This window comes from Mustela nigripes, chromosome 16 (assembly GCF_022355385.1).
Source record: "Mustela nigripes isolate SB6536 chromosome 16, MUSNIG.SB6536, whole genome shotgun sequence".
NCBI classification, from domain to species: Eukaryota; Metazoa; Chordata; class Mammalia; order Carnivora; family Mustelidae; genus Mustela; species Mustela nigripes.
This window is the reverse complement of record NC_081572.1, coordinates 31,708,751-31,735,320: the sequence shown is the minus strand read 5'-3', so window position 1 is coordinate 31,735,320 and position 26,570 is coordinate 31,708,751. Positions and strand designations below refer to the sequence as shown.

General features: G+C 51.3%; 1 protein-coding gene across 3 annotated transcripts in view; it reads left to right on the top strand.

Moving 5' to 3' along the window:
* The window catches only part of CUEDC1 (CUE domain containing 1), an 81,860-nt gene that overhangs the window by 9,760 nt on the left and 45,530 nt on the right, over positions 1-26,570 (top strand). Inside the window, exon 2 of one of the 3 annotated variants that reach the window (XM_059378654.1) lies at positions 5,250-5,407. The exons of the other annotated variants lie outside the window; for them this stretch is intronic. The gene's annotated coding sequence lies outside the window, so the exon portion shown is untranslated. The remainder of the gene's footprint in view (positions 1-5,249; positions 5,408-26,570) is intronic. 3 annotated transcript variants of the gene reach the window in all.

Here is a 26,570-nt window from a genome sequence, read left to right as displayed (position 1 = left end):
TTACCCATAACAATAAATGGCTATAGAACACATCTGCCAAACAGAGCTGGTAATAATACCCCCTACCGCAGAGGATCATTGCAATGGTCTAGTGATAATAGCGAACATTTATTACATGGCTTGTTGGTGCCAGGCACCTTCTTCCTCTTCTTCTTTTTTTAAAGATTATTTATTTATTTATTTCAGATAGAGATAGAGTGCACAAGTGGGGGTGGGAGGGGTGTGCAGAAGCAGGCTTTCTGCTAAGCAGGGAGCCCAAGGTGGGGCTCGATCACCGGAAGCTGGGATCATGACCTGAGCCGAAGGCAGACGATTAATCGATTAATCGACTGAGCCACCCAGGTGCCCCTGCCAGGCACCTTCTTAAGCACATTAATTTATTTGCTCAGCCCTATGGTATTATCACCACTTTACTGAAGCACAGAGGGTTGAGTCCACTTGCCCAAGGCCACACAGCGAGTTGAGGAGCCGGGATCCCAACTCAGAAAGCCAGGTTGGTGAGTCTGTAGATGGTGTTTACAAGAGGGCTTTGTACCGTGGTAGTGCTGAGCTTCTGATTCTTTGACTTCTCCTCTTCGTATTTGAGGAGCTAAGGGCTGCATAAGCTGAGCCTGGAGGTAGATTAAGTGTACAGATCACGGTGTTGGAAAGAATGAGGAGACGGAGCATATGAGAGCTTTTTTTGGAGTTACAGGGAAACAGCTGTTTCTAAGTTTGGGACAGAGCTGAGGAGAGCCAGCAGGGACAGAGAAGGACATTTTCTGGGTGGATTGTTACTATCTGCCGTGAGGGAGTGCGCCGTCTGTGGATTTAAGAGCCATGTGCTTCTTTCCTCTTCTTATCACATTTTATCTGGAAGCCTGTCTTTAAATCCCAGCTCTGCCCTCACCCGTTGTGACAGCTTTAGAAACTTAGAAAACTTGCCAAGGATAGTGAATTCTTGCGACGTGAAGGGAAAGGTGAAGAATGGGCTTCTTCGTGGAATTTCTTCCTTGTTACCTTATTTCTATGAAGTGCTTATGGGGATGCCCCACGGAGTGGCTTGAGTTCAGTTAAGAGAGGACTGGAAACTTGTGTGACTTTTTTTTCTCCTGAATTGACTTAATAAGAGAGTGAATCATCCTCTTAGCTAGCATCCTGGAAAAGAAGAAAGAAAGGAGAGAGCAAGAGAGGGGGATGGCATTTGACTGAAACCAGAAGCTTTCTGTGGCGATCTCCCGGGGCAGGGGCCAGGCTGCCGCTGAGGTCCCTCAGGACCTCTCAGCTTCCCCTCACAGCCACCCTCAGCCCTCACCATCCCTGTGAGGCCCTGGGGAATGAATAGGCCTTAAGGGGAAATGAATAGAGGGTGTAAGTGTCCTTTTTAAATGACAGACCACTGGTGAAATTCACACGCAGCAGTGATAATTTTGAAGACATTCACATAAAAATTCATTACATAAAACTAGACAATTCAAAAATAGCTTTTGACCTTCAGGGATGTGAATGGCTACTTATACCCTCTTTCTGGGAAGGTGGCTGGGGCCCTCCCTGTGCCAATGCTTGATCCCTTGGGTCATCCTAGTCACCTCCAGGGATCTCTTGTTCTCTTCTGGGACTCCAGATAGGAGTCTTGGTTGGGTGGGGTGGGGGGGAAACCACTCTCTGCCTGCCCAGCCCCACCTACAAGTTACCCTGTTCTTCTCTGAGTTTGCTCGGGGACTGGGGAACATCTCCTTTTCCGAGACATTCTTTGTGACCTTTCTGTGGACCTTAATTTAAAGTCTGAGCTGAGGCTGGGGTCCTCAGGGGAATGTGAAGGCTGACGGGGATCATGAGGGGTTTGCAAGGAAACTCCTCACACCAGCCCCCTGGAATGTGAAAAGGCTGGTTGTGCTTTCAGACTCTCTCTGGCTTCATGGCATACATTTCCCAGAGCCTTGGCTTTTCTCAACAATGCCTCTCTGCCTCGTTTTCCTTCCTGCCCTGGCCATCGGCAGCCGTTACCATTAATAGCTCCCATTTGAAAGAGGACTTCTTCTGTGTCAAGTATTTCACTTTAAGTAATCCAATTTAGTACCTATATCAACCCTATGAACCAGGGATTATTGTCTTTTTAGATGTGGGAACTGAGGCTGAGGGCTAAGGGGTAACATCACTTGTCTGAGTAACACAGCCATTTACCGGGAGAGATAGTTTTGGGCTTTAAACTTTTATTGTGAAATTTTTCAAATATACACAGAAGTAGAGAGACCAGTGCATGCCCATGCACTTATCATCAGGCTTCTTCACTCTTTATCTGGAAGTGCTGGCCCCAGGTTTTCTGTGGTTTCGGCATACAGCAGGATACCTTTGTGTGGAATCAGAGAAGGGACACTTCCTCCAAGCTAAAGAGGTGGGTAAGCAGAGCGCAGGCTAGATTCTAGCCCCATTTGCCCCCTTGGACAGGAACCTTACGAAGTGAACAGCTCACACAACTGTGTATGGCGACCTTCTCATCTAGCTTTCGGCATGAAGAGAGGAGACTGTAGCCAGCCACCAGGCCCTGACAGTGATGATGTCTCTGGCTGGTCCTCAGCTATGCGGGGTCACGGGAGAAGAGCTCAATCGCTGGGGACATCTTGGGCTAAAATAGATTAAGGTGGGGGTGGGGGGGTGTGGGGATTCCCAGAGGAGAGACTTCTGCTGCAGAGGAGGGTGAGGAGGGTGAGGGCCGATGAGTCGTGTCTTTTGCTGCTCCTGTTTTCAACTGGCCACCGCTGTCCTGATGACTCGTGCCTGGTGCCTTCTCTCCTGTGTTCTGTGCCCAGGGCTTGGGAAGCACTTGTGTGTGGCCACAAGGCAGGCGGTAGGGGAGCTGGTTGCACGCAGGGTGTGAAAACCTGGTGTGAACTCCCTCTTGGCTGCCACCCTCCTAGAGTCTCTGGGACAAGCTGCCTTTGCCTCCTGGCGGCACACCTTTCCTCAGCACTCAGTTCAGCCAGTGGCTGCCTGGGAGGGCCCGCTCTCCCACCACCACTTTTAGTCCCAGAGCGGGGCCCGTGGGTCACCAGATGAGGAGCTTCTTGAGGAGAGGGACAGGGCTGTTTTTCCGATGGTGCTCTTGGTTCTCCCCACATCAACATCTGGCCCTGGCACTCTGGAAATATTTCTTTTCTTTTCTTTCTTTTTTTTTTTTTTTTTAAGATTTTATTTATTTATTTGACAGAGATCACAAGTAGGCAGAAAGTGAAGCAGAAGGGCAGAAGGGGGTGGAGGAAGCAGGCTCCCTGCTGAGCAGAGAGCCCCATGTGGGGTTCGATCCCAAGACCCTGGGATCATGACCTGCGCCAAAGGCAGAGGCTTTAGCCACCCAGGTGCCCCACTGGAAATATTTCTTAAATCAACAGAGGCAGCATCCTGCCGACTGGGGAACTGTGCTGAGGGGTTCAGGTTGAGTAACTTGTGAGCCTCAGTCAGGAGGCTAGACTGTGCCGCAGTGATGATGGAATCCTGACCCCCCCAGTGGCCTGACACAATCTAGGCTTGTGGAAAAGTCCAGTGCAGTTAGGCAGTTCTCCCCCATCTGTAGCCACACTTCTGGACTATGGGGCCTTCAGAGTCACCACAGGAGCACAAGATAGAGAGAGAGGCATCCCCTGGCTTAGCTGCATTGCAAGGAACTGACACCCCTTACTTCCGTTCACATTTCATTGGCCAGAACTAGTCCCATGGGTTCAACCTAACTGCTAGTCACACAGTCACAGTTGCTCACAGTCACACAGCCGGCTGGGACATTGGGAAATATAGGGGGGCAAGGGGCTGCCTTCATGCTTTCAAAGATAAGTACTTTGTATTTCTTGTCCATGGCTTTAGCCCATTAGAGTGCCTCTGGCCTAATCACTTGTCCTCAGTTGCCATTTTCTTTTTACACTGACAGGAAGGGAACACCTGCCACTTCCTTTAATCCTTGAAGAGAAGGAGGCATGAGATGGCACTGAAGGAGACCCACAGCAGCGATTTTAACCTCTCCTTTTTTTTTTTTTTAAGATTTTATTTATTTATTTATTTGACAGGCAGAGATCACAAGCAGGCAGAGAGGCAGGCAGAGAGAGAGAGAGAGGGAAGCAGGCTCCCCGCTGAGCAGAGAACCCGATGAGGGACTCGATCCCAGGACCCCGAGATCATGACCTGAGCCGAAGGCAGCAGCTTAACCCACTGAGCCACCCAGGCGCCCTTTCTTTTTTAAGATTTTTTTAATTTAAGTAATCTCTATGCCCAAGGCAGGGCTGGGACTCAGCACCCGGAGATCCAGAGTCACATGCTGCACTGACTGAGCCAGCTAGGCTCCCCTTAACCTCTCCTTTATTACACGTGGGCCCTGTAGCTTTCATTGAGTCACCTCACCTCTGTGAGTCTGTGAGCCTCTTTCCTCATTTGTAAAAGGAGGATAATAATCCAGCCCATCTCTTAGTTCTGACTCCACTGATTGCAAGTAACAGAAACCAGCCTGAGCTGTTTGAAGTCTCAGGGGAATGGAAGAATTGAGGCTAGGAAATACGGCTGGCCTCCCAAGTGTCTACAAGGGCAGGACACCATTGCTTCTGTGGATGTGTGCCAGATATCATGGCCCCTCAGCTTCCACCTAGACTGGCTCTGGTTCCAGGAACCATCAGGCTGAAGGGTAGCTCAAAACCTTGATTCAAATTCCTGGGGAAAGATTGACCCATTTGTGTCAGCTGTCTCCTGTTGGTCCAACCAGCTATAGCCAGGAGCATAGGGTCTATAAGGTATTGACAAGGCTTGGGGGTGGAGGCAGTCCTCAGAATGGCGCCTGTGCTTACCTGGTTCAAGAACTGTGGAGTAGTAACATCTGGAAGAAAACTGTGAGAACTGTAAAGTGCTGCATTAATGGGAGCTGGCATGTTGGTGTGTGATTTCTCGTTAGGAGTCTGGGAGATTGTACTGCCTTGCAGGGGGATGAGAGAGAGGCAATGCTGTGAGAGAGGAGCCTACTTTATTTTTAAAAATTTTATTTACTTATTTGAGAGAGAGAGAGAGACTGAGAGAATGAGTGGAAGGAAGGGCAGAGGGAGTAGACTCTGCAGGGAGCAGAAACAGGAATTGATCTCAGGACCCTGGGATCATGACCTGAGCCCAAGGCAGCTGCTTAACTGACTGAGCCACCCAGGTGCCTGGAAGAGCCTGCTTAAAAAAATAATAATAATTTAAAAAATACACACACACACACACACACACTCTCTCTCTCTCTCTCTCTCTCTCTCTCCTAGAGGCAGAGGAGCTGTTTGTTAGAAGATCACACAGAGCCTGGACCAGAGGAAATGGACAAGACTAGCTTGGGGTGTTGCCGGGAGGTCAAGTTAAGTTTACAGGCCATTAGACCATAACACTGTAAAAGAGAGAGTACTTCACATGTGCTCTCATCTGTGTAAGTATGGATGCTTCCGTAGTTAAAACTGTAATCTGGAAAGGATCTTAGCCCAAGCTATGGCAGTTCGTTCCTTGTCTGATACTGTCCCAGCCGGCTGTGTGACTGTGAGCAAGTCACTTCACCTCTCTGGGCTTAGTTCTCTGAATACTGTAGTCCAGTGTATGCATGTGTCTGTGTAACGTGGGGTCAAGGCATAGAGTCTGGAATTAAGACAGGAGTGAACCCTTTTTTTCACTTTGCTAGCTATATGACCTGGAGAAATTTCTTCACCTCCTTGAGTCGGGGTTTCCTTGCTTGTGACATGGGGATATTTGTAGTACTTTCCTCATATGCTTATGGTGGGGGATTACATGATATAGTATCAGCTAGTATTATTAATAGAAGCCAAAGCTGGCCAATTGCAGGGACAGGGACCTATGACATGGTGATTCTGCATGCCCAAGCCCTTTGATTAGAAAGAACATAAGAGCTGTGTAGCCTGGCGCAGGGGGTGCAAGAGGAAGCCCCGGGAAGCTAGGGAGCTGGAGGGAGCACGGGGAGACTGCTGGCAGAGGCAGGCAGGGCTAGCCCGCTGCCGCTCACGTCCTTCTATGATTTCAGTTCTGCCAGCACTGCCAGGTGCAGGGTGAAGCTTACAGCCCCAGGAGCGCGGGCCCGCCCGCCTCTCCTCCCACGCCCCATCTGCTTCCAGCAATTCGTTGAATTCGGGGTGGCTTCTTCTATTCCGTCCTGGGCCCGGGGTGGGGAGGTGCAGCTGGGGAGGCTGTGGGTCCGACAGCCTGCCCAGGTTTGGGATCGCAGTGCTTCCCGCTGTGAAACTGCTGATCCGGGAGAGCTACGGAAGAGATGAAGGAACCCTTATGAGCAGAGCAGTTTGAGGGCTGAATTATTTGGAGGCTGCGCTCCCTCTGGCCGGTCCCAGGGGGGAGGGGGCGAGGGAGGAATGCGGGGCGGGCGGCGGCGGCCGCTGGGCCGCTAGGCCGCTCTCAGGGCCCGGCCTCCAGGCCCGGGCTGTGCCTTTGTCCTGAGGGCCGCGTCGCGGTGGCCTCCTGCAACCCGGGGCTCCAGTTGCAGCCCGGCCGCGGCCTCCGGGGCTGGTCCCCCTCGGCTCCCGGGGCGCGGCGATCATGAGTGGCAGAAAAAAGCCCCATTAGCTGCCGGAGGGTAGTGTCGCCCCGAGCGCGGGCGGGTCTGGGAGCCCCTGCGGGGGGCGGCCGCTAGGCTGCTGGGGGATGGGGGGAGCCCTAATCCTCTTTCGGTTCGTTCAGGATTATGTTTTGAGCCGAAGACTTGTGGAAAATCAGCGCCTCCAGCAGCTGCGGGGCCCAGGAGAGGGTGCTTGGGGCCGGGCGGGTGTCCCCGTGCTGGGGCCTGCGGGGTCCTGCCAAGGTGGACCGTGACCATGGCAACCCCTGCCCGGGACTGCGGTAAACACGCGCTTTCAAAGGGGGCCTTGTTCCCTGCGGGAGCCCTTCAGTTCCAGCCCACTGGGGCTTTTCAGTCCTGGGGAGGAAAGGGAGGGCAGTGGGGAGGGGCGGGCCTGTTAGTGAGGAAGTGTCACTTGGGTCCCCGTCTCCCCGCCCCAGGCATGTTTCCTGGAGGCCCCAGTTTCCAAAGCTCCTGCTTCTGGGGAATGAAAAGAAGTGTAAGCATCAGGAATGCGTTCAGTCTCCAGGCAACAGGGTGTGTGTGTAATTGAGGGGAGGGAAGGAAGCTTGGGGAAAAAAAAAATATCACCATCCCGCTGGCCACCTCAGAGTGGAAGGCCTTGGTGCCCCAGACTGATTTCAGCAAGCTAGCGCGGGCCACGGGAAGCAGATCTTTAAGACTTACTCATCCTTTTTGGCCCTGAATAGCAAATGACTACAATCTCCCAGAAAACATTAAATCAGTCATTTAATGTAATGTAATCTCATTGGCAGTTTGTATTCTTATGTATGAGCCAGTGAATCTTTGTGAGAAGGCTGATCTTGGGAGCTTGATAGCCTTCGTTGTCTTGGTGGGAGCCTGGCCCCTGGATTCCCCTCCCATCATTTCATGTTTCAGCTAACCCAAGAGTAAAAACCGGGAAGGATGCTTGGCTGCTCACTAAGCACCTACATCATTTATGAGGTCTCCTCTGTGTGTGTGTGTTACCAAATGCGTAAGTGCTGAGTCCATTTCCATTTAGGGAAGGTTGGGGTTGTAATCAGATATTTTCCCTTGACACTGCTTTCCTCTCTGGCTTTGTCTGAAGAGGGGGCCGGCAGGGGCAGCTTCAGGTGTGGGGAGAGGAGACAGAGGAGATCTAGGTCTGTTAGCTGTGAATGATGGCCAGCCCTGTTTGTCTCTCGGCTCTCCCAATCCTCCTGGGATCCTTGAGGGATGTGTGAGGAAAGATCCTAGTTGTTCAGCCTGAGAACACAGCTCATTCTGGGCCTGCTGACATTATTTTCAAGTCCCTGTCAGTCCAAGGACCACAGCATCTGATCTGGTAGACTAGAGAGTCCAGTACTGCTACTGACCTCCAGCGTCACCCCTTCATTCTGGCTGAGAGCGGTGGGAATCCACAAAGTTGAGAATACGGAGGCAGGTGTCCTAACTGCTCAGCCAAGTTTCCTTATACCCAAGGGAGAGCGGGAAGGGTTCTCATTCACAGGTTGGACACTGGGAGCAATATCTGGAGCCTAGATTTTCACACACCCTCATGCCTTCTGTCCCCTCTTCCTCCTGAAGTTTGAAAGGCTGTAAATTCTTCATGTCATATGCCATTGAATTTGGGGGAGATGGCGCTATTTGAAAGGTTTCTTCATCTGAAGGTGGAGCAGAGAGAGCTCAAGAACTTTCCAAAATTTTCTGAGCAGCCCAGAATAGGAGGAATTTACTTTGAGGGAAAAAAAGAAGATATCGCTCATGTGTCTAGAGAGATCCAGTTCTAATGGATGCACCAACCAGCACAGTACAAGAACATTAAGGGCTTGTAAAGTGACTGCCACCATTCTTGTCTCCTTGTGGAATCTGAAACCAGAACCAGGGTGTGTGCAGGGTGGGGTTCAGGCATGGGTGAGTTCTATAAGCTCCCCAGGGGTCCCTCCTGTACCACCAGGGTTATGGGCCATCCCTCCAGTTCAATGTCCACAAATGGCAATAATTTTGTGCCCCAGGAGACACTGGGTATGTGTGGAGACATTTTTGGTTGGCACAACTGGGGGCGGAGGTGCTCCTGGCATTTGTGGCTAGAGGCCAGGGATGCCACTAAACATCTGCCAATATGCAGGATAGACACCCCTCCCCCGCCGCCGCCCACGACCCTGCAGTGGAGAATGATCTGGTCCCAAATGTCAGGAGTGCCCAAGGTTAAGGCGTCATGCTCTTGTGCCTGCACCAGACCTTCTGGAGATTTGTGCTGAGCAGGATTCTGAGAGAAGGAAGGATGGGTGGCTGGGGGGAAAGGAGCCAGGTGGGAGCATTGTGCAGGGAAACAGCACATGGATGGAAGGGTCTGGAGGCAGGAGAATGATTTGGTTTTTGCAAAGGGGGAAAGAGCCTTGTGGTTTCGCAAGAGTCATCTGAGATGTAGAGGGTGGGTTCAGCGTGATGACCCTGGAGATGGGCTTGCATTTTGCCCAGTGACTTCTGGTTAGGACCTCAGGCCCTCTCTCTGGCTGCTGGCTGTGAGTGTCAGTAACCCTCGGGCCTCTCTCTCCGCTCTGTGGGAGTGAAGGAGCCCCTCTCAGGTACCGTTGGCTTCAAATGCCCAGTCCCACTGTGGGGCTGGCTTTCCCGAAGCTTATGCATGTCAGAAAGCTGCTCACTTTCTGTTCGGCGCCAAAGCAGGCAGTGCCCTTTGTCTTCATTAACGGCTTGGTGCGTGGCTTGGTGAGTTCTCTCATGACTTTCTGTTCCTTAGAGAAGGAGAGGGAAGACCCTAGTCTGCTGAGTCCACACTGTATGCCCACTTCTGATAGTCCTGGCACATGGCAGTTGGTCTATTATTTATTTATTTATTTATTTTATTTTATTTTTATTCTTTTTTTAAAGATTTTATTTATTTATTTGACAGAGAGAGATCACAAGTAGGCAGAGAGGCAGGCAGAGAGAGAGGAGGAAGCAGGCTCCCTGCTGAGCAGAGAGCCCGATGTGGGACTCGATCCCAGCACCCTGAGATTATGACCTGAGCCGAAGGCAGAGGCTTAACCCACTGAGCCACCCAGGCGCCCCATATTTATTTATTTTTTTAAAGATTTATCTATTTGAGCGGGGAGGGGCAGAGGGAGAAAATCTTTAAGCAGACTCCCCTTTGAGCGCAGAGGTTGATGTGAGGCTCGATCCCATGACCCTGAGATCCCAAGCTGTGCCAAAACCAAGAGTCAGATGGTTAATGGACTGAGCCACCCAGGTGCCCTGGGCCATAGTGTCTTTTGAGTAAATGAGTAAATCCTTCAATGAATGAAAGATCTGGACCGCCTTCTGTGAATTGCCCCTTTCAGAAGCACATAGTCCTTCAGTCCTTGTGCCATAAGTTGAATTAGGAGAGACTGAGATTGGCCATAAGGAGGAAGGTCTCTATTGTAAGAATTTTCAGGGAGTGGGACACATAATCTGAGGGTGACCTGAGGGAAGTGGAGACCATTCCTATTTGGAAGGGAGCTGCTCGTGGCCCTTTCTGGCTGCCACTGAGGGGACATTTTTGCCCTGCTGGAGTGACTCACATTACACTCCTTCCTCTGAGGTTTCCAGCTATTAATTAGATTTCTTAGCTCTCACAGTAGACTTGAATATCCTTTGATAAGAAGTAAAAAGTGTGGTCGAACACAGGAGTGTACTACTTCTCCCGGGGCCTGCCTGGTGGATGTCACTGGCCGGCTCTCTGGCCCACGCAGAGCGAGGCTGTGAGCACAGTTCCCCCAGGATGCCTCCTCTCCTCGACATGCTCAGAGGGAGTAGTCCTCCGAATGTTTGCACATGCTTCCAAGCTGCTTTCTCCACCTTCAGTCAAGCCCTTGAGACAGAAGGTCTTCTGTTTCTGCGACTCAGGGGAAAAGGGCCCCTGAATGTCCAGGCTCAAGCTGGAGTGGAAAAAGGTGTGTTGCAAGAGCTGCATCTGAGCAAACCCAGTCCCACCGAGGCCTTCTGCCTCCCGCAGGCCAGGCCCCAGTGGTGAGCCTTTTCCTCAGCCCTTTGCTGAACTCTGGGCCTGGTCAGGCCAAATTTCTGACCCTAGCCTCAATTCTCCAGGCGCTTGTGCTGTTAGAACCTTGTTCCTTAAAGTCCAGACTCTAGACTAGGAGCCCTCATGTCACCTGCTCGAAATGGGGTCTCGGGCCCCACCCCCCAGACTTCTGGAGTTCGTCTGTATTTTACCAAGATCCCAGTGGTTTATGTGCACAGTCAGGTGTGAGAAGCACTGTGCTAGAGGACTTTGCTTGCTGAGGGGACAACTGAGGGGATGGCTGGAGGCTCGTTTGAGTATGACCTATGGCCCTGTCTTTGCACAGTACCTTTAGAACAGGGCTCCTTTACTAGCCAAGGTGAAGGATGGGTTGTGTTGTTCATTCGTTCAGGGATGGGTTTGTGATCCCAATGAGTATGACTGGTCTGTGCAAGTCCGATGGTGTCCGAAGAGGCAAGCCCACAACTATGTGCTGGGAGAATGAGGAAATGTCAAATTGCCTGGGGTGGGGACCAGAGAGAGAATCCCAAGCAGATCCCTGCTGAGCATGGACCCCAACACTGCAGGATTCCATCCCATGACTCAGATCTTGACCTGAGCTGATATCAAGAGTTGAACACTTAGCTGACTGAGCCACCCAGGTGCCCCTAGAAATGTCTTTAAATCCTTACCTATTTTCTTTCCCTGTACGTATCTTGCCAGGGACCCATAACTGACAGTTTGTGGATAGTCTGTGAGCATGGTTTTAGTGGCCCTGGTCTAGAGCGCCGTGTTATGATCAGACCCAGGTGTGAACCCTGCCTCTGTCACTTATTTGCTGTGTGTTTTGGACAGCTGTTTAGCCTCTCTGAGCCTCAGTTTTGTCATCTGTAAATCAGAGATGATAATGCCCCCACCTCATAGGATGGGAATGAGGATTCAATGAGATAAGCATGGGTAAGGCACAGAGCCCGGTGCACAGAAGGCACCCTTGATAATACCGGCTAATCAAATGGCACCATCGTCATTGTTTAATGTCTTGGAACAGTTGATATGAAGACAGTAGCCCTTGTAAAAGCATGCCCTTGTTTTTGGGTAGACAGTGGTCTTTAAAACTAGCAAACTTGTTCAGAACAGAAATTTTTTTCTCCTGCTAATTTCTGATAGTTTAGGGCTACTGATCATGAACTTGCGTCTATGTAGGCCCAAACAAAATCCAGAATCAGAATTGGGACAGTGTTGGAACTTGTTTTTAAGTGATGGAAAGAAGTAATAAACACTGTAGGAAACCCATGTCATCCCGCACCGCCTTGCTGTTACTGCTGTCCCCCGCCTCCTGCACAATGTATCTCGGGCTCACCCTCTCCCAGGCGGGCTAGGTGGAGTTTCCTTGCCAAGTTCCCTGATTCTGCATCCTCCCTTTCTGGAGAAATTTAGGCTACCCTCTTGGCTATTTCTTCAGAGTAAGGAGGTGAAGTGAAGTAGAGGACTCAAGTCAAAAGATCTGTGTTCTAGAGGCAAGTTAGCAAGGCATCACCTCATTGGCCCACAGTTCTTACCTCTTTTTGAGTCCCAGATCCTTTCAATGATCTAAAGAGAACTTGGACCCTCCCTTCCACCCTGGAAAGTGAATGCACACACAAACCCATGAATTGTGTGTTTGATTTTGGGGGAGGTAGGGTTGGGGGGCAGTCCGTGGACTTCATCAAACCCTCAAGAACCCTTTGCTGAGAATCTCCTACCAGGTTGTGAGCTCCACAAGGCCTATTTCTCGTGGACTAGACTATCTAAGTGACCTGCAGAATGGGACAAAGGGGCAAAAGCATGGGCTTGGGGCTCTGAGTTCTGGGGTCTGAATCATTCTTCTGCTACTTGGTAGCTTGTTGACCTTGGATGAGCTACTTATCTCCTCCAAGCCTCAGTTTTCCCATCTATAAAGTGGGGATAAGACAGTAACTACCTCAGTAGAGTAGTTGTGAGATTGGACTAGGTAACATTGGTCAAATGCTCCCGTCCCATTTTTGTGTAGTCTACAGAATGTCCTGTTGCTTCCTGGAGGAGTCCCACCTCAGTGATAAGAACCACACGGCTCCTGTTTTAGGGCATCCATATTTGGACCGAGAGTGTGAGGCTTTCCTTTGAGTGAGTGGCGAGCAGACCCCTTGCTGTAACTCTGGGAAATCTGAAGGTCTGGAGAGTTGTGGAGCCAGGCTCCTAGATGCTGCCTGACCTAGCTGCCCCTGGTCAGTCGTTCCCCTGTGCTGTTGGACTTGGCTCTGTGCGTGGAGATCACTGCTTCAGGAGCTTCCCTGAAACCCAGAAGGTTGGGGAGGAGCCAAAATGAAGAATGGAGCAGCAGACTCGTTTTTCTCCCCTTAATTAACTCTGTCTCTTTTGCTCCCCAGGCTCTCTGCTGCCCCAGCAATTAGTGGGAGTGTTAACTGGGGTCAGGGCAGGAGCTCCTGGGGACAGTGCTGAGGAAGTGCCTCTCAGGCCCCAATGAGGGCTTTGCCTCCTGCCGCCCAGGCCCACCTACCCCTTGCTCTGCCCCCTTTAGCTGAGCGGCTCCAAAAGCCAGGACAGCCCCCCCCCCCCCCCCCCCCCACAGCGGCCTCTCCCCCGCTCTGGCTCAGCTGTTGTGTGAGAATGGCAAGGAGTTAAAGGACTCCAAACATTGGCCCCCACTGGGCCCTTAATGACATTAGCGCACAAAGCCGCAGTGCAGGCCGGCTGCTCTGGGTGAAGCGCCTGGCCTGGCCCTGAACAATTGCCCTTCTGTTCTCATGGCCTGTTTTCCCCCAGCTGCGCCTCCTTTCATCTGGGCCTCTTTCCCAGGGGCTCGGGCGCATTCCCAGGCGAGTGGAATCTCAGTGCTAACCTTCTTACTTCTTCCCTGGCTTCCTTGGTTTTGTTTCCTCCCTCGCCGGCCCTCCACAGCCGTTCCTGCTGCTCCCGATCCCCCTCCCAGGCTGCGCACAGGGCCGTGGGCTCCGGGGTTAGAGCGTGTGGGTGAATGATCTGGGGGGAGACACGTTAGTGTGCTCGTCTGTGTTTGCAGCTGCTTTGCATGTTGTCGTGAATGGGGAGTAAAATGCCCCCACTTTATCATGATACCCCACTAATCATAATGATAACCGTCATTTGTTTAGAATTTGATCATTTTTAGAAGTGCTGCCCCAAGGGAGCCTGGGGGGCTCAGTCCATTGAGCGTCTGCCTTTGGCTCAGGTCGTGATCTCAGGGTCCGGGGATAGGGCCCCAAATGGGGCTCCCTGCTCAGTGGGGAGTCTCCTTGTCTCCTTGTCCCTCTCCCTCTGCCTGTTGCCCCTGCTCTTGCTGTTTCTCTTGCAAAAATAAATAAATAAAATCTTAAAAAATAAAGGAAAAAAAGGAATTGCGGGCCCATACATTTCTCACTGCCATGGGAACAGCTGTGTACGGTGGCCAGGCTGGGCATCCCTGATGCCTCATTCTGGGCAGTGCAGGGACTAGGGAGCTGCAGAGCAAGGCTGGGACTCAGGGCTGCCGCCCCGGCGCTCCTGCCTCCTTAGCTTCACCCTTTTTCAGTACCTCTTGCCCATGTTTTCAGCAGAAATGCTGGCCATGGGCGGCCCTCCAGGAGGGGCACCATTTGTGATGGGTGACCTGTGCTTCTTGCCATGAGCTGCAAGTGAGGGACGGCTGAGGACTTGCCTTCCTCCTCTCTCCACTTGACTCTGCCCATTCCCCAGCTTCCAGGGATAAGGCCATCACTTTGCTTTTTTTTTTTTTTTAATTTCCATTGAGCTGTTGAGCTATTCCAGATGCTTAGGTCTTTCAAATCTCCAGAGAAGGAAATTCTCTAGCCCTCTCCACATTCCAGTGTCACCGGCCTTGGCATTCAGCACCAGCCTCCTGACCCTGTGATGGGAACTTCCCAGGAAGTGGGACCTGCAGAACCTGCTTTTTTGGCCCCAGGCAGGCCTGCCCAGCGTCCTAGCCAGATGCAGTCTTTGCCCTCCGCAGGCCAGCCACCAGGCAGCGGAGCTCAGGCGGCGGCTGGGTGACTGCAAGGGGGGCCCTCCCGGGAGGATCTCTGACTGCAGAACCAGCCCTGGTTCCGGCAGCACAGCCCCTGTAATTAGTGTTCTTTAGGAGACAGCTGGTGCCATTTTTTCGCTTTAAACCCCCTTCCTTCACATTTGCACACGGCTTAGGGACCTGCCATTCTCACTCCCACCGACATTCCCACGAGGCTCCTGAGCCCCATATGGTGAAGTTTGTCTCTTTTATATCCTTGTGCTGGGGTGGGGAGCGGGAATCCGTGTCTGCTGGGGGTCTCCGAGGGGCCTGGGAGCTCTGCGGTGGCAGCTGTCTTCTGCCTTTCTGCCTCGGGCGGAGCGCCTGACTGGGCCTAAGACTCACCACAAGCCTGTAGAACACTTTCACGGCTAATGGGCTTTTTGTTCTGTTCCCTGGAGAATTTCAGCCCCTTGGGAACGTCCCCACCACCCCACTTGCTTGTCCAGGTGTTACCGCAACAGCCCTGTGGACTCTGGAGGCCCTGTGGCTGTCCCGTCTCATTGCTGGGGGCTGCCTTGGGTTTAGTACCCCCTCCCCTGGCAGGGCTTCACGCTGACTCTCAGATGCCCGGATTGTGGTTAGAAGTTGCTCCCCTTCTCCCTGCACAGTTTATGTGCTCACTAAAGAAAAACTGGAAAATGCTTCGTCTCTAACACAGGAATGATCATCCCGATCGTTTAAAAATTGCCACCGATAAAATTCGGTTTTATTTCCTTCTGTTCTTTTTTTAATGTGCGTTGATTAAAAAAAATCCTTGTAATCATACTAATTACCGACTTTTGTATGTAGCTTTTTTTATGTAACTGCACAAGGAGGGTTTTTTAATGAAATGGCATGATTTCAAAAAATTATTTCAAACAGCTGTGTAATATTTCTTCACAAGGCCATAGTACCTCTCCCTCGCACGTCCCCCTGTTGTTACCTACCCCCTCCTCAACTCGTCTTTGTTTTAAGCCTCAGAACTTTATGGAACATGCAGGCAGGAGCCGTTTGTTTGGGTTGTATTGGTGTAATATTAATCCAGAGCTGGGGCCTCTGCCAAGGCCTCTTCTTGCCAAGGCGCAAGGAGGGGCCTGGCCATGGGGTAGGTCTGGAGGGGACAGAGGTTCCTAGCACCAGCTCTTCTGTGCTTGGCTTCCTAGTCCTTAAAGTGGGGCACTTGTTTGAGTGGCCTTTGGCGGCGTCAGGAAGCTTCTGCACCTTATGCAGGGGTAAGGCGAGGGGACACAAGTTCAGGTTGGCTCTCAGAGCCCATCAGGGAATTGGTTGAGTCTCATTTCCAGTCTTGGGCCCGACACGGTGGCCCAGGTGCCAGGAACACGCTGCTGTGACCCAGCCTGGTCTCCTTCCTTGAGCTGTTTTGGATTCCTGCCCTGTTCCACAAGCAGAGCCTTCCCTCCGAGCCTCCAGGGTATTCCCCTGCAGTCATCGGGTGCTGCTCACCAACCCCATTCTCGAGGGACCAGGGATGGCAGCAGCCTGGACGCTATCTAGGGCCAGTGCTGTTCAGTCACTCCAGATGGGAGGGTAGACACCAGCCTTTTCTCCCAGTGCCTCTTAATGACACATCTGATGGTGGTAATGGTTAATAATAGCAGATGCAAAGACAACAAGCATTCTCCTTTGTGCTTGAGACCCAAAGCTACTTCTAGTTCTCTTGATTTTACACCCTTTTCCCTTTCTTCCTGCCCTAGTGGAGGGATCAGCTGAGGAGTTGAGAGATTTGAGTTCGGAACAGCAGTGTAAAGAGGCAGGGAGGATTGGCCAGGCTTAGGTTCCAATCTGGCTCTGACCTCTGCCTGTTCCGTTGTTGCTGACCTACTGAGCCCGTTGCCTCACCCACGCCTCCAATGGAGACAGTGACGTTGGACTTGCAAAGTTGACAGGAGGATCATATGAGAGTGTTTTTGTCAAATTCCCTCTGACGCAGTAGGTGCCCAGTCAGTGTTACTTGTGGATGTTGGTCAGGTCAGGGTCACAGAATGCACCGACCTCAAAGCCGGCGGGACCTGCCCAATCAGCCCCCTCCCTGCTCACATTTTCCCGGTGTTTCCTCCATTGTGCGCATAGCACATACGTAACCAGCCCTAGGCAGGAAGCATTCCTGTTTGGCTGATCAGAGAAGTATGGCAGACCAGAGCTGACTGACATTGTTTTCAGCTCCTGGCTGGGACATCCTGCCAAGTCAGGCCCTCTTGTTCTCCTCCTCGCTCATCCCAGTGAAAGTAACAAGAGCCCTTTCCTTTAGGCTTTTCCTGTGGCGGGTCTGGAGAAGGCAACTCCATGTGAATGCATGGTGTGGCGTCATGATTAATTTGCAAGTACGTCTTTGTGGCCACACTTGTCTGCAGGCTCTTGTTAGAACCTAAAAAAGCCAACAGGAAACCAAAGAGAGAGTCATCTGGGGACAGGCTTGGGTGCTGGGTCCTGGTGCCCCCGTCTAAGGTACAGAGTTGACCACTTCCAGGAGGCAGTGAACTCTAGCCTGGCTAGACAGAACTAGCCCTTGACACTGTCCAGAAAAGAATCTTAACGAACTTTCCAGCCATCTTCCCAAGACCTTGAGTTTTGGATGTTGTTCCTCCAGAGGCCATCACCTGGGAGCTAATTGGAAATGCAGAATCTCAGGGCTCAGATGAAACCTGCTGAGTCAGGAGCTGCATTTTAGCAAGATCCCCACACAACCACACAAGAGGTTTGTGTGCCTGTTAAATGGCGCCGATTTAGATCCGTTCTCAGCCAGGGATGATTAATCAGTTGTAAAATTTTTAAAAAGTACCTATTTCCTAGGTCCCACCCCAGACCGTGAATCAGGATCACTGTAGGTAAGATCTGGGCGCTGGTATTAAAACAGGAAAAAATTCTAGGTGATTCTAACGTGCAGCTGGAGTAGAGAATTGACTTGGATCCCTGTCTTCGAGGTAAATGCTCCAAATGATGGTATGATGATGGTAAGAGTTGCTGTTTCCTGAACTTCTAGTTCGCAGCAAGGTCATCACCCTTCTCCAGAATCCTGTGTGAAGGTCTTTACGTTTGTCTAGAGTCTCCGTTTAAGCCTGAAGGTGGTAGCTATGTCACCATCTCATATTTGAAAGCACCGAGGCTCACACAGAGGTGAAGCAAGGCACTGAAGGCCACAGAAGTAGTAGGGCTCGACTGCCTGCCCAGAAGCCTCTTCAGCCATTGCTGGAACCAAAGCTCATAATAGTTTAGATGGCTCTCGTTCTTCTTGGAAAATCTGGCAGGGGACTTTTTTTCTGGCACGGTTTCAAGGATGCTTTCAGACCGTGTGGTTTCAAGATCGTTTAGTTTGAGGAAAAGCACAGCGGCCTTGAATCCCGAGATTCATGTGTCCCCTAGAAAAAGGGGATAGAGGGGCAAGGTGAGTGAGGGACAGACAAGTTGCAAATGACTGATAGAGAAACCTTAAGGAATTTTCAAAGGTCGGAGAGCCCAGCTCTGTTTGAAGCTAGCCCTTGAAGCTAGCCCGTGGGTTGGAGTCAGTCACTTTATCCCTCTGTGCCCAAACCCCATGCTCCCCCAGATGAGCGAGGACAGAACTCCCGCTGCTCTCTCCAGTTATGCAAAATCTAAGATAACAGTGGGTAAACTGAGGCACTGACCAACAGCAAGCCAAACCGCAGACCCCCTAAGCCATTTGCTCGGGGAGTAGCCGGGAGGCCATGGTGCCGGGGCTGGCTGCCACAGGGAGTCAGAGTAAGCCCGGGAGACGGGGAGGACACAGAACCCAAAGCAGAACCTCCCCAGGACTTGGGAGCCTGCGAAGAAAGCAGGCAAGAAGTGCAAAGAAAACGGGCCAGACATTGAGAAATAGCCCTTTCTTCCGTGTTTTGAACCACGTCCAAACCCAACTTCTAAGTTCGAATAAGGATTTGAAAATCAGCCTGGGGCTCCCACGGAATCTAAATCCAGGTTAGTGTGTGCCTCTCCCTTATAAAGTCATGGAATAGCTGCATTCAGGGAATGGGATGAGTGCGGGTGGATGTTTCACTGCTTTTTCTTTCATTGCTTTTCTTTTCAAGAAAACTCCCCACCCTGGCATTCTGTGGCAGTCTGCAGTCCTCAGGGGTCTTTAGGCACATCCTGGCTTTGCTGCACCCTGCACCAGCGCTATGGGGAGAGGCGCGTAGGGGTGGGTGGGGAGGGGGACACTCATTATATCGCAGAGGATACGTAGGCCCACAGATGCTAAGTGGGAGCCTGGAGGTTCCCCAGCAAACTGGGGCCGGGCCTGGCCTTGAATCCAGATCTTTGGACTCCAAGCACAACGCTCCCTGTTTCCGTCCCATCAATGCTTCTGTGCAGACGCCCTCCTTGGCCCTTCCAGAGTATGGTAGATGTAGCTCATAAAATACAGTCAATTTCAGTAATCTGTGCTTGTGTTATTTATTTATTTATTTATTTATTTATTTATTTATTTATTTGGCTCCACGCCCAGCATAGAGCCCAACATGGGGCTTGATTTCACCACCGTGAGATGGAGACCTGCGCTGAGATCAAGAGTCAGATGTTTAACCAACTGAGCCACCCTGGCGCCCTGTGCTTGTGCTTTCTTCTATTTTTTAAAAAGATTTATTTATTTATTTTGAGAGAGAGAGAGAGAGCATGCACAAGCAGGAGGGGCAGAGGGAGAGGCTCAAGCAGACTCCATGCTGAGAGCAGAGCACAGTGTGGGGCCTGATCTCAGGACCCCGAGGTCACAATCTGAGCCAAAATCAAGGTCTGACACTTAACCGACTGTGCCCGCCCTCCCCACCCCGCGCCCCTCTGTGCTTGTATTTTAAAACATGCTTTCCTCTTTAAAAAAAAATGTTATAAAAGGGGCGCCTGGGTGGCTTAGTTGTTGAGTGGCTGTCTTCGGCTCAGGTCATGATCCCGGGGCCCTGGGATGGAGCCCCACATCAAGCTCCCTGCTTGGCGGGAAGCCTGCTTCTTCCTCTCCTGCTCCCCTGTTTGTGTTTCTCTCTCTCGCTGTGTCTCTTTCTGTCAAATAAAATCTTAAAAAAAAAGTTATTAAACAGCTTTCCTTTTAAACCAATACACAAACACATGATTTTTATTAAAAATCTCAAATAATATTGGGACGCCTGGGTGGCTCAGTGGGTTGAGGCCTCTGTCTTCGGCTCAGGTCATGATCCCAGGGTCCTGGGATTGAGCCCTGCATCAGGCTCTCTGCTTGGCGTGGAGCCTGCTTCCTCGTCTCTCTCTGCCTCTCTCTCTCCCTGTCTTTCTGCCTACTTGTGATCCCTGTCTGTCAAATAAATAAATAAAAATCTTTAAAAAACATTTTCAAATAATATAAGTCAAAATTCTCCCTTAACTACCTTCCCGGGCCCACTCTTCAGAGGTAACCGCCAATGACAGTTTGATGTGACTTTGCCTAGTCCTTTTCAAAAAAGCATTTTGCATGTGTTACTGATGGATTATTATAATCCCTAACCATCTTGCTTGCTTTAATTGCCAGCTGTGCATATGTGTGTAGAGAAAGCAAACATTCTAATATTACCTCCAGCAAGATAAAACCAGGATGGTACAACAGGATGGAAAACGGTCTGGTGATTTAGAGCAGTGATTCTCCAACTTGGATGTGTGTATGAATCGCCCATAGATTTTTCTAAAATGCAGATTTTGGTTCAGTGGGTTTGGGGGAGGTGCTAGGATCCTGCCTGTCTAATAGGCCCCAGTGCATACAGATCTTGCTAGTTGTAGGCCACACTTTGGGTACGGAGGGTTTGGAGCACCCGCTCTGGAATCAAACACACCTGCTGGGCCTTTCACTGCGAGCTGACCAAGCCAGGCAGGGGCGTAAGCCTTCTGTGCTTGTAAATCAGGGGTAAGAAGGATCCATAGGATTATTGTGAAAACAAAATGATCTGGGGCCTGTGAAGCCCAGCACATGGTGAGCGTTCCATAAATATAAGTTATTCGTGTGATCTAGAGACAAATACCATCAAGTCATCTGAGCCGAGCAGGAAATGCTGGCTGGTTGGCTGCTCTTCAGGGCTGCCTGTGCTGACGCACTTCTCCGCTGTTCATTTTGTGCCATCGTCATAAGGATATTTAATATGCTTTATGTGCTTCATTTCCATTCGGTTATGAGGAAACAGGCTCAGGGTGTTTGCAGGACTTAACCAAATCCATGCAGCTAAGAAGTAGCAGAAGCAAACTTACAACCCAGGGTCCAGGTCTGGCACTTGTTGTATACACCACAGCTGACGTCTTTTATGGGTGGTGCGGACACTAGAGCATCTCAGCATGGTTCCAGGGAAGGAAAGCGACAGGCTTCAGACTTTTTTTGCTCTCACATCTGGGAAAAGAATTTTGAAAAACTGTGTCCTCTGACACATTTTAAAATTCACTTATGAAAACTTCTATCACAATTTTGGAGCGCCTGGTTGGCACAATCTGTTGAGTGGCCAACTCTTGATTTCTGCTTGGGTGGTGATCTTGGGGTCGTGAGATCGAGTCCCGTGTCGGGCCCTGTGCTCAGCCTGGAGCCTGCTGGAGATTTTCCCTCTGCCCCTCCCCCTGCTTGCATACACACACTCTCTCTGTGTAGGATAAATAAATCTTTAAGAAGAAAAAACTAACTTTTATCATAACTTTAAGTAGAGTGAATTTCCAGGTTGATTGTATATCATATATTTGGAATCAAACACATATTTGTTTCAAATATATTTTTGTCAAAGCCTTAAACCAGCAAACTCGGCCCTTGCAATTACAGATAATGTCATAATTCCCAATTGGCAAAGCTGGACCTTGTCATTTGAGCTGTCAGCCAAATCATACTTTGTGTCAGAAAAAGTCAGACTCTGTGTTGCGATTTGAGTAAATGTGTCCAACAGGTGTCCCTGTGTCAGCATCCTTGTTCCCTGATTGTAACCTGAAAACAAAGACAAGGCCTTGGTAAAATAAAGCCAGCCCCGTTCTCTCTTTTTAAAAAGATTTTATTTATTTGTGAGAGAGAACGCACAATCAGGGGGAATGGCAGAGGGAGAAAGAGAAGCAGAATCCCTGCTGAGCAGGGAGCCCAATGCAGTACTCAGTCCCAGGAGCCTGGGAGCATGACCTGAGCCACAAGCCGATGATTAACGACTGAGCCACCCAGGCATCCTATGGCTAGCTCCTTCTCCGTGCCCCATTCTCCTGGGCCTCCCCCAGGAATGCTACATTCTCCAGCCGCCCCTTTGTCTGGGGGCATTCACACCCCAAGGGAGAGCATCAGGATACAGTTAGGATGGCGGGGGGGTGGGCCTTTCTCTGGGGAAATGGTGAGGAGGGACCACTGTGTAAAAAGAACTGTAGACCCAGACAGCTGCCAGTCCAGCCATTTAAGAAAGGACTCCCCATGTGATGGAGGTTTGGGAAACTTATTCCCTGAAAGCCAGCCGGGTCCAAGCAGCCCCTGGACATGCCTGCATTTCCCACACTTGTGCTGACAGGAAGAATACTGGACCAGGGGCCCACTGGAGATGCCGCCCGGGTTTTGCTCTATGAACATGACATCGCTCACTTTAGAGCTTGTGGGCCTTTGGGAATCTTTTGCTGGAGCTGGGACTGGGTCTGCCTCCCGTGGGCTCCCCAGCCACACCTGGACGCACGTCCCATGTTTCTTCCCAGCTCGTCCTTTCCCTGTGAGTTGGCAGGAGCTCACACTATCAGGATGTCTCCTTGTTACAGTTCAGTGGAGGCCCAGAACAAGAGCGTAATTTCACGGCCACAGGTCAGTCCACGTGCCCCCACCAAGAAAGCTGCTGGCCTTCCCAGGGTAGGCATCACAAGGCAAAAAAGCCTTGAAGGAGTCAGAAGAGCTGGTCTTCAGACCCCATCCCCTGCCTCAGTGCAAGTCGCTTAGACTCATGTTCAGCTTGTCTGTTAAATGGGCTGACGTGGCAGCACTTAACCTAGCGTTCACAGGCTTTGACGTGGGGGCAGACCTGACTTTGCCGTTTACTAGTTGCGTGATCTCGAGACAGTTACTTGCCTCTCTGTGCCTGTCTCCCCATCAGTAAGCAGGGAGGAGGACAGTGTCTCCCTCTCAGGCAGGGTGAGAGGGTGAATGAAACAATGACTATATAGTATCGGGCCCACACAGCATGCTCAGTAAATATTATTGTTGCTGTTATGCTTGTTTTTTGTTCTCTGTAGGAATTACAGTCCAGGAAAAGCTGAGTGGAGTGAAGTCCTGCCTGAGATGCTCCAAGAGCAGGGCTGGCCTGGTGTGTGGCATTGTGTCCTTCCCAGGGTGGCAACGTGTTCTGAGGGGCCCTTAATACCTGTCACCCCATGAGTGACGAGAGCAAGCGCCCAGGCTCTCGTTACTGCCCTGAGCCCCGGCCATCTGCAGAGCCTACTGTCAGCATCTTCCTCTGGCCTTCACCCAGGAGCATTCTAGCTTCTGGCCTTCTTGTCATCCTGGGGGAATGAGGACTGACCGCTTAGGCTCCCCACATCTCCCCTCAGCTAATGGCTTTGAGAGTGACCTGCTTTTGGGGTCCACCCCTCCGGGCCTGTCAGAGACCTCTTGTTGCCCAGCTTCTGCCACTGTAGGCTCCTGTGCTCTCCGATGGTGGACGGGCCACAGATCCCCAACTAACTCACCTTTTTGTTTTAAAGCTGTCCTGTCTCAATTTCGTGTGGGCCTCTCCCAGCAGATTTGATTTGATTATTTTATTTATTAAAGATTTTATTTATTTAATTTGAGAGAGAGGGAGAGAACACGAGCAGCGGTGAGGGGCAGAGGGAGAGAAGGAAGCAGCCTCCCCGCCAGGCCCAACGCAGAGCCAGGACCCTGAGGTCATGACCTGAGCCAAAGGCGGATTCTTAACCCACTGAGCCACCCAGGCACCCCCTCAGCAGGTTTTTTTGTGTTTTTTTTTTTAAGATTTTATTTATTTATTTGACAGACGGAGATCACAGAGAAGCAGGCAGAGAGAGGGGAGGAAGCAGGCTCCCTGCTGAGCAGAGAGCCTGATGCGGGGCTTGATTCCAGGACCCTGGGATCATGACCTGAGCCGAAGGCAGAGGCTTTAACCCACTGAGCCACCCAGGTGCCCCTCCTCCAGCAGATATTTTTATGAAGAGTCTTGTCGCCACCCCTCCATCCCTTCCACTTGGGAATTTTGTCATCTTTTCTTGCAAACTTTCACCTGGAAACTACTCCCTTGTCCTGGTCCTCAGTCTCAGAAACGTAAATAATGAAAGAAAACAGACACTCCAATCCACTATGGGATTTGCTGTTTCAAGGAATCCCTTTGTCAAGCAGAGAATCCTTTTGTAAAGTGAATAATTGCTCACTTTGGATTTCTGTCCAGGATTTTTCGTTCAGGAGTTTTCTCAGGAGTGGGCCCAGGCTGGTTTGTAAGCCTGGGGGATGGGGAGGCTCCTGGCCTCCCACTCTACCAACTGAAAGGGCTCGGGCTATGGCTTCTAGATCTTCTGATTACCTTTAATCCTTCCGCCGTCTTCCTGTCAGGGCGCTGGCCCGCCAACATCCATCACTCCGGCCCGGAAGGTGGTGACGGGTTTGTGTTTCTCGCTCTGTTTTGTTCCTTTGCTTCGCCAGTCGTGTCTCCATGGAAACAGGTGCAGCCTTTGTGTTGCCTTTGCTTTGGGCAAATCGATGTCTACTGGGGATTTTTCTTTGCTGTCTACCCAACCCCCCTCCCCAGTTTGGCATCAAAGGGAGAAGGGGCTGCAGTAGCAGCGCAGGGATTGACAGGAGCCCTCTGGGGGCCAGGAGCACCCGGGGTAGGGGAGTCAACTGTGAGTCCTCTGGCCTGGGACTCCCAGGCGTGGGGCCTGGCATGGCCTCCCCTTCAGGGTTGCGACAGGTGCACTGTGAGGCAGTCAGATGGAGGGGAGCGCACAGTGGTCTGTAGACACTCAGCCCTCCGGGGCCCTCTGTGTTCCCAGAGTCAGTTGCTGGCCGCTGGGGCCAGTGGGCCGGATGGGTGAGCAGGCGTCTGTGCTGATCCTTTGGCAGGACCTTGAGGGAGAGGATTCTGACCTTTCTGGGCCCTGGTTTCTCCTGAGAGCATGGGATATTTTAAACCTCTTTGGTGATGTGATGCCTTTGACCTTCAGGAAACCCCACATTTGGGTAAACTCGGCTAAGTTATTGTCACAAGCTTGTACACCCTGCATTTGATCCCAACCGGTGGGTTACCTGGTTTGAGATAAATCCTCAGATTGAGGATCCTCTCTTTAGACTAAGCATCTTACTCCTGTTCCAGGTGCCCCCCCCCCCCGCCCCCAGGCGCCCCCTCCTCTGGTCTAGGGGATCCTTCTGTTCCAGGCCAAAGCACAAGTGTTGGTCTGAGCAGCCTGGGGCAATAGCAGATGTGCTTGGTGGCCTGCAGCACTGCCAGAGACTAGTTCACTAGTGATTGGCGAGGGCGCCCCCAGGGACGGGGCTTCTGGGGGCGAAGCAGCAGTGTTTGAAAAATACAGTCACCTCAGTCACTGTTACTGCAGCTTTGACCATCTCCATTATCCGAGTGGCGACCCAGTAGGTTTCTAGCAATACTGCACTCGGGCTAACTTTAATGCAGTCACTTTAGCTTTGTTGATTAAATCAGCAAACTCTAAACATCATTTTAATATCTGAACTCTCTCCCCATCTGCCTGTTAAATGCAGCCAAAGATATCTTTAACCTCAGATTTGCATTATCTGAGAGCCTCCCTCGGGATAGGACCCAGGGCGTCCAGTGGGTCAGGTGATACACTTGCGGTGGCAAAGAGGGCAAAGGTCAAGTTGTCCAGTCTTCTGCCTGCAGAATGGGTACCTGACAAGGCTGCAGCTTTTGGGGCTCTAGCCTGGGAAATGAACTCTCCCACGCTTCTTTATAGTCCACGAGTTCCTTCTGGAATCTAACTGAAATCCCATCTCATTTTGTCCTGACCTTAAGAAAGATCGAGAACAGAGAGCGAGTATCCTTAATGATTGCTCAAAGACTCTTCAGTCTCTGCTTGGCCTTGGCCAGAGACATCCCATTTTTGAGGGTTGTCTTCTAACTCTCCTTCAGCAGAACACTGCCCGAGTTTTCTGTTGGTAAGACAAGGGGAAAGGGGGCCGTCTCCCTGGCTTAGTGTAAAAATCAGATGAAGGCTCTGCGGACACACCACACCACGTGCCTGTCATGTGGCTCCCTTTCAGTCACCCCGGTTGACCCTGAATACACTTTATTCCCTGCGTTCCGTGCTGCCACTCAGAGTTCCTGCTTTCTTCACAGCGTCTCTCCAGGAAAGCCCCGGAGCCTGTGGACCATCCTCCTCATTGTCCCTGGGCCCAGACAGGCCAGGTGGGGTGGGTGCCGCCCCTCACCGCCCCCCCCCCCACCGCTGCTCCTGGCCAGTAGGCCAGGAGACAGGGGCGTGGGGGAGAAGGCCCTGGATGGCACCAACGCTGTCACTGTTTCTCAACGACCCTCCGCCCCGCAGTGGGGACCTCTGACTCCTGGGCTCCCCCAGATGGCTGCAGCAGTGTTCCCCATACCTGACGGCGAGGGGCCTTCAGCAGGGACAAATGGCTGCTGCTCTGTGGACAGCAACCTGGACCTGGGCTTTGTCTGAAGTGTGACGCTTGGAGCCGTGGGGACCCCTAAACCACAGGGAGGGAGGGCTCTTGAGGGGGCTAGCTGTTTATCTTTCTCCCTTTGCATGGACTACCTTACCTGTAGCCAACTGGTGGAGAACAAGGACTGGCACCCACTGCCTGGGTACCTGTCTATCTCTGCCTCCGTTGGTCTTGGGCTTCTCCGTGGCACACAGGAAGTGCCACAAAAAATAATTGCTCTAATGTCGCTAGAGTTTTGACAAAACTTGCCTAGTGGAGCCATCTGATGTAAAATTTATTTTCCTCCCTTTCTCCTGGTTGGCATATATTATATATATTGCTTCCTTGCTTTATGCTGGGCACTGACCTGGGTGCTGGGGTCGGAAACTGA